We start from the raw sequence: 7711 nt of genomic DNA, 5'->3' as shown, positions 1-7711 counted from the left end.
ATATGTCTAAAGCATTGCATTCTTAACGAGCATACTCTGAACTTTGCAGGGTTACTGGATGAAAGTTAGGCCTGACAGCTAGTGGGCTGTTCAGTTTTACAAAGGGAGGTACCGAGGATAACAAATGAGTGTTTAATCAGCACGGCCAGTTTTAGGGGGTTAAACTTTCTTCACCTTCAGTGGAGTGGTCAGTGCCCCCTTGCTGCCACTTCATTTTGTTTAACGGAAAGCTCTCAACTGTCTTCATGTTTCAGTCAAAGAGTCTGGCAGAAATGAGCTGACCTGCAGGTGCATCTCCCACAAGTGCTTTGGGGCTCCTTGGGCCACAGACAAGCAGACTTGGAGACAAAGCGTGGGTCCTTTAAGAGTCAAGGAGGAGCTACCGGCCACTCTGGCACTATATCGTCATAAACCAGAGTGGGCTTTCTTTTCAGTAATGACATGAAAACAAGGAGATGGATCAGTTCTGTGCTGCCCCATTCCCCGGGGAGCGTTTTCTTACACTTTTACAGAACAGAAGAGCTTTCTCTTGAAGTTTGAAGAAAACAAGGTAAGCATGTGCTTGGGAAGCGCCGAGTATGGTTTTGACTCTGGCTGTGAGGTTCACGCTGTACTCATAACATCCTGTTCTTCTCTGCCGGCTGTGATGTGGTAGATAGCAGTCCCTCCCTGGGCTGTTAACAGCTGAGCTAATTTTTCATGAAGATGCTGCTCTGTGAGACTGAGGAAGTGGGTCACGGCCACCTCCTCTTCGTTACTCTTAGGTTAAGGATGGGCTTTCCCAGCGGCCCTTGCCGTCTTCTCTAAAATTAGGTCTTTAATGCCTGTGGGATATGTGGCGAACTTAAAATTTTACTGGAAGCCCACAGAGTATTAGTGAGTGGGAAATGTGCCTCAAAAAAGTCATTTGTTTAGCATAGGAGAAGTCTGCTCTGTCAAAACCTGCAGCTACGGAGTCAGGAGAGGAAGAGTGGCTGCTGGGGAAAGGTGTGATGACAGCTGAAACTGAGAAAATCAGAGGAAGCGCGATCATCCTCGAGCCTGGGGTTTCTGCCTTTGGCGCCATCCCTTCTGTAGGGGGCTGGAGGGCTTAGAGCTGACTTTTTTACACAATATACTTATCAGTTTCCAAATGACCTTGGGCCTAAAAATCACATCTATTACAAAGACACAGATGGAATAAGGAATAGAATCTCACTTCTGTGGTCAGGGAGCTGACCCAAAATTAATTCATTGTATTTGGAGGTTATGAAGGCATAACTAGAATAGGAATGACTTCTGCTGCTGCTGCTGCTGCTGCTGCTAAGTCACTTCAGTTGTGTCTGACTCTGTGTGACCCCACAGATGGAAGCCCACCAGGCTCCCCCGTCCCTGGGATTCTCCAGGCAAGAACACTGGAGTGGGTTGCCATTTCCTTCTCCAATGACTTCTGCTAGTCAGTTACAAAAGGAAATTGTTCCCCTTCTGTCTTCACCGAGTTACAGAGTCACTGCTTTGCCATCCAGGAGATGGACAACACAGTGAGTGTGTTTTTTGAATGGCTTTTAGGAGAGAGCAAGCTGTGATTGTGCTTCTCACTGGGCAGTCCCAAAATTTGCCTCATGACTGGAATCAGGAAGATGCTTTAAAAAGGACAGAGAAATCCTTTGTCAAACTGAGACCTACTAAATAGCACCAGGTAAGAACAGAGCCATTCATAATTTCATCTGGGTGATTCTTTTAATCAGCCACCACTCTAGTCTTCTCTCCTTGGGATAGATAAATTAATCAGATTAGCAACTTGCCATTTGAGATCTGTAGGCATCACCTATTGGACAGGCCAGCTTTCAGTTAGGGGTGGAGGCAGGGTATGAAAAGGGAAGATTAGAGGGACATGGCAGAAGCAAGATTGGACTGATGTTAGCAGCATGCTAGAGTCATATATGAAGGCCCCCAAAGGATATAGAGGATTCTTGAGATAGTTGGCTGTCTGGCTACCCAGTATTCTGGCCTGGAGCATTCCATGGACTGTATAGTCCATGGGGTCACAAAGAGTCGGACAAGACTGAGTGACTTTCACTTTCACTTTAGCAACTAAACAATAAAACAAAGGACATCACATGCCCACTTGCTCATTCAGTCATTTAATTCAGCATCTTTTATTGAGCAGAACTCATGCTTGTTGGGTATGGGGGCAGGGATTGGCGAACTTAATAAATAAAACAGTCCCTTCTTCCCTCTAAATGGCCCCAGTTCTAAGGGCATGTAAGAAATTAAGAGGAAATAATCAGCTGTCCCTGGGCAGGAGAAAAGGGTATGCCAGAGAAATCTTAGAGAAGGAAGTGCCTGACCAAGGTGTTTAAGAATGAAAGGGAGATTCACCTGGAAAATAGACCCAGTCTTCTCAGGCAAAGGCAATAGCTTGAACAAAGGTAGAATGGCCTGTGGGTCTATAGAAGTCTATGAGTCAACAACGTGCCATTATAGTGTGAGATGGAAAGTGGTGGGACATCTGGTGATTTGGTGGCATCCAAATCATGCAGGGTCTTCAATGCCCACACTTCTGTTCTAAGGGAAGATCTCGGCACAACTCAAACACGTGACCGTATAAACACACAACAGAAGAGAACAGAGGCTGTTCAAAGACTCAGGTGAGTATTCATGACCTCTTGCTTTTATTATGTATATACCTTGGAATGGGGGTTGTTTAAGATTCTACTTCTCAGAGAAGCTGGATATATTGGTATAGCAACTCACAACTTAGAAAATTAGTATATTTTTTCCTTAGTTGCAGGATATGTTTTTTTAAAAAAATGAAAAACACTTCTTGCTTCAATTTTAAAATACCTTAATTTGAGAGACTGTTAGTCATGAAGGTGTTTCCATAGCAAACATGTGTGGGACATCCTAGCTTTGTTGGCAGTGGTTCAGGGGAACTTATCTTATTAAATTGGGACAAGGCCTGGCTTGATGGAGGATAAGGTCATGGCACTTTTCCCATAGCATGAGGCCTCCATTTAAGGGTAAGATAAAGGAAAGGCAAAGAGCAAGAAGAGAAAGTGCTGGAATGAAAACAAGTAACAAAAGGAAGATAAAAATGGAAATCCCAGTTCAATATGGATAATAGGAATGCAAATGGTGCTGCTAAAATAGGAAGGAACATTACTTTTCAAAAAGGCAAAGCAAAGGAAAATTGTAGTAGCAGAAGCATTTTGCATGGTAAAATTGTACACTGTGTATGCCTCTCAGAAGCAAAGCCACCTACTCTAATTTTTCCCAGCACGATGCTGTGAATCTGGTGAGTCATTTTTTAAAGGTTTACTACAAAGCTCCAAAAATCTGCATATATATATTTTTTAAGCATTTGGATTAAATCTTTTACCCAGCAGCTGGCCACTAATGCTCCTATTTTATAGCCAAATTTTTCACATGGGCTACAAAATAACACACTTTTCAAAAATTAGTAAGTTTACGGAATGATCTCTACGATTTATTGTTAATTAAAAAAATCATGATGCAAGAAGTGTTTATGGTATGCTGCTCTGAGAATAAGGTAATCTGAATATAAATTTGCTTATATTAAAAAAAAAGACTCAGGAAGAAGACACTTTGGGGGAATGAGAGAGGAAATGAGGTCGGAAGGGACAGGGTAAAAGTTAAATGTGTGAATATATTTTGTTTCTGATTTAAATTTAAAAAACACACAAGCATTTTACATGACTGTAAAGCGAAGGTAATCTCAAGACAAAGCAATCTTTAAAAAAGGAAAGCAAAATGGCACAAATGAACATGAGTATCAAATTAATACCATAAACTCAGAAAGTACTTCAAGTGGCTATCTCATCTGTAGAAATACCTTAAGGGGGAAAAAATGTCAAAAAAATGTTAGACTGAGTTTTCTAATTTCATTGCTGATGATAGTGTTGTTGCTGTTTTAGATTCTCTCTCTCCTTCTCTCCCTCTCTCGCTGTAGTGTGTTAGTCGCTCAGTGGTGTCCGACTCTTTGTGGCCCCATGGGCTGCAGCCAACCAGGCTCCTCTGTCCATGGAATTTTCCAGCAAGGATACTGGAGTGGTTTGCCATTTCCTTCTTCAGGGAATCTTCCCGACCCAGGGACTGAACCCCAGTCTCCTGCACTGCAGACAGATTCTTTACCAACTGGGCTACCAGGGAATACTATGTGTATACTACGGAATAAAAAAACGAGAAATTATGTTGGTGCTGGGAATTAGATTATTGGCACGGAAGAAGGTCATTCAAATATAAGATCAAAGAGGTTAAGTAAAAACCCTGTGGTTTTGAATTTGTATTGTAATTGTCAGCCGAAGTTGTGATGTATTTTAATACAAGAAAATGTAGATTCTCTATCTCTACTATCTTTTTTAGATGCTTTGCCAACAAAGGTCCGTCTAGTGAAGGCTATGGTTTTTCCCATGGTCATGTATGGATGTGAGAGTTGGACTGTGAAGAAAGCTGATCGCCGAAGAGTTGATGCTTTTGAATGTGGTGCTGAGAAGACTCTTGAGAGTCCCTTGGACTGCAAGGAGATCCAACCAGTCCATTCTAAAGGAGATCAATCCTGGGTGTTCATTGGAAGGACTGATGCTAAAGCTGAAACTCCAATACTTTGGCCACCTCATGTGACGAGCTGACTCACTGGAAAAGACTCTGATGCTGGGAGTGATTGGGGGCGGGAGGAGAAAGGGATGACAGAGAATTAGATGGCTGGGTGGCATCACCGACTCGATGGACATGAGTTTGAGTGAACTCCAGGGGTTGATGATGGACAGGGAGGCCTGGCATGCTGTGGTTCATGGGGTCGCAAAGAGTCAGACACGACTGAGTGACTGAACTGAACTGAAGAGGTACTCGCCTAGTTGTTGGTATAGGGGAGGACTTTGGGGGTCTGACTGCTCCTTATTTAGACTTTCTTTGAAGATTCCTTTCTCTGGTTTTACCCTCTCATCTCTATCTTCAGAGGTACTTGGAAACTCCAGTTCCTAAAGTATTCTGGGTTTCTTCTGCACAAATTGTCTTATTTCCTATTAGCATTCCTCTCTTTAGGCATAAAATTTAGCTTTATCTAATCTATCAAATGTCTCTGCTTTTTAATATGCTATCTAGGTTGGTCGTAACTTTCCTTCCAAAGGGTAAGCGTCTTTTAATTTCATGGCTGCAATCAGCATCTGCAGTGATTTTGGAGCCCAAGAAAATAAAGTCTGACACTGTTTCCACTGTTTCCCCATCTATTTCCCATGAAGTGATGGGACCAGATGCCATGATCTTTGTTTTCTGAATGTTGAGCTTCAAGCCAAACTTTTCACTCTCCTCCTTCACTTTCATCAAGAGGCTTTTGAGTTCCTCTTCACTTTCTGCCATAAGGGTGGTGTCATCTGCATATCTGAGGTTATTGATATTTCTCCCGGCAATCTTGATTCCAGCTTGTGCTTCTTCCAGCCCAGCATTCCTCATGATGTACTCTGCATAAGTCAAGGCTATGGTTTTTCCCGTGGTCATGTATGGATGTGAGAGTTGGACTGTGAAGAAAGCTGATCGCCGAAGAATTGATGCTTTTGAACTGTGGTGCTGGAGAAGACTCTTGAGAGTCCCTTATACTGCAAGGAGATCCAACCAGTCCATTCTAAAGGAGCTCAGTCCTGGGTGTTCACTGGAAGGACTGATGCTAAAGCTGAAACTCCAATACTTTGGCCACCTCATGCAACGAGTTGACTCACTGGAAAAGACTCTGATGCTGGGAGGGATTGGGGGTGGGAGGAGACGGGGACGACAGAGAATGAGATGGCTGGATGGCATCACCAACTCGATGGACATGAGTTTGAATGAACTCTGGGAGTTGGTGATGGACAGGGAGGCCTGGCGTGCTGTGATTCATGGGGTCGCAAAGAGTCGGACATGACTGAGCGACTGAACTGAACTGAACTGAATCTATCAAATAAGTTACCGCTTATTCAACTGTTTTCCTTTTCTCTCTTTGTTTTGCACACCTCATTTGCTGTCATTTCCTCCTCAGTTCTTTGCTATCAGGATTATTGATTTAGAGTGTGAATGTGTGCATGTGTGTACTTAATTTCCTTTAAAGTTTTTAGAAGCATGTCAGTGGAAATAAAATGAATATGGGTGTTTAATTCACTATGTTTAATCAGTGGATTTACCTTTAAATTTATTTATTTATTTTTTCTTTTATTTTTCTGGCCATACTACATGGCTTGTGGGATCTTAGTTCCCCAAGCAGGGATTGAAACTTTGCCCTTGGCAGTGAAAGCACAGAGTCCTAACCACTGGACTGCCAGTGAGTTTCCTAAATTCTTAAGAGATAGCTTTAAACAATTAGTTTTGGACAACAAATAGAGCTCATCAGCATTATATGCTCCCAGAAAACAAAATAAGAATGTTAATGCTGTTTCATTTCCTTGTGTTTCATCCCTTCCCAATTTGGGATCATTTGAAATTTTAGTAAATTTTTTTTTTCTTTTAAGCATAAAAAATTTAAGCGTAACAATACACTTTTAATTGTTTCTTTTGTTCTTTTTACCATGCTTTCTTATATCCCACATCTTTCCTTATCTCACCTTCTTAGTTTCATTGGTATATAAGATTGAATAACTTGTTTACATTTTAGTAAAAATTGGCTCAGATTATAGAGCTCATCTCAGCAATTGTGGAGGCAGAAGAAGACATCCTGCAAAGAGGACATGTGAATATCACTAGCTGCTTGTGACAGTGAACTGGCCCAGCTCTTTGGTCTCAAAGCCTACAGTCTTGTATTTTAGCCTGTGGGCAATCCCTACTCTGTCTTGCTCCATGTATTCAGAAGGCAGGGGGCTGGCTGACAAGCCTCGTTCCTTTGAATGCACTGCCCCAGTTAATCACTGTGACAATTGCTCGCTGACCTCCCTCTGCCTGAGGTTCCCTGTAATCACTCTCATTCCACACTGCTTCTCTCCTGTACGCTAGTCTCTGGTCTTGTTTCCCCGAGAATCCAAACCTCTTTGCTCTGAACCTCATACGATGATCTTCCTCTTTGGTGTTGACTTTACTCTTTCTTGTTCTCCAGTGCTGCTATGAATATATTTCTTTGATCACATCAGAGGCAGAGTGGGAGAGAGTGTGTTCATTCCACTATTTTGTTCCTATTTCTGGACTGCATACATAACATGGAACAATGCTGCTAACACATATAATGCAGGAAACAATGTCCCTGCTAACCAGCTCCTCTACTCTTGCTGTGGTGTTTCAAAAAGAAATGTTAATTTTTTAATTTGTTCTTCCTTTCCTTTGGTCTTGTCTTTTTTTATTTATTTATTTTTTTCTTAGCTGTTTCTCCTTATTTTTGTTCAGTATAATCCCACATGATGGTAAAAGTTCATCTTTTCAGCCAGCCACACATAAAAACCAACAATAAAATCTTAACTCTGTTACTTATTTACTATGTGTATTCTGCCAAGTGGCAAAGAAAGAATTTCCAGTATAGATTCCCCTACTGGTACTAAGAGCATCTGTAAAATCAGTCATGTAAAAGAAAGCCAAAAACGTACAATGGAGGTAGTGTTGTCCAAAACGGTTTTCTTTAAATGCACTTATCTTAAAAGGACTCTGTATGTTCCTTCAGCGAAACGGATACTTTCCCTTCCCACATGTTCAATTGGCAATCACCTTATTTTCTGGAATTGCGTTGTCAACTTTTCTTGTTTGCTACTGGAATCAATGCAAA

General features: G+C 41.8%; 1 long non-coding RNA gene across 2 annotated transcripts in view; it reads left to right on the top strand.

Annotated features, from left to right (window-relative positions):
* The first annotated feature begins 259 nt into the window (after nt 1–259).
* LOC129537252 (uncharacterized) overlaps nt 260–7711 on the top strand; it is a 44832-nt gene continuing 37380 nt past the window's right edge. Inside the window, exons 1-4 of one of the 2 annotated variants that reach the window (XR_008681960.2) lie at nt 260–550; nt 1549–1678; nt 2553–2630; nt 4366–6114. This is a non-coding gene — a long non-coding RNA (uncharacterized LOC129537252). Of the gene's footprint in view, nt 551–1548; nt 1679–2552; nt 2631–4365; nt 6115–7711 lie in introns of those variants that run through there. The other variant, XR_016037497.1, reaches the window with a different exon arrangement.

This window comes from Moschus berezovskii, chromosome 6 (assembly GCF_049115385.1).
Source record: "Moschus berezovskii isolate FMDL1 chromosome 6, NW_MosBer_1.0, whole genome shotgun sequence".
NCBI lineage: Eukaryota > Metazoa > Chordata > Mammalia > Artiodactyla > Moschidae > Moschus > Moschus berezovskii.
This window is presented reverse-complemented; position numbering and strand designations above follow the sequence as displayed.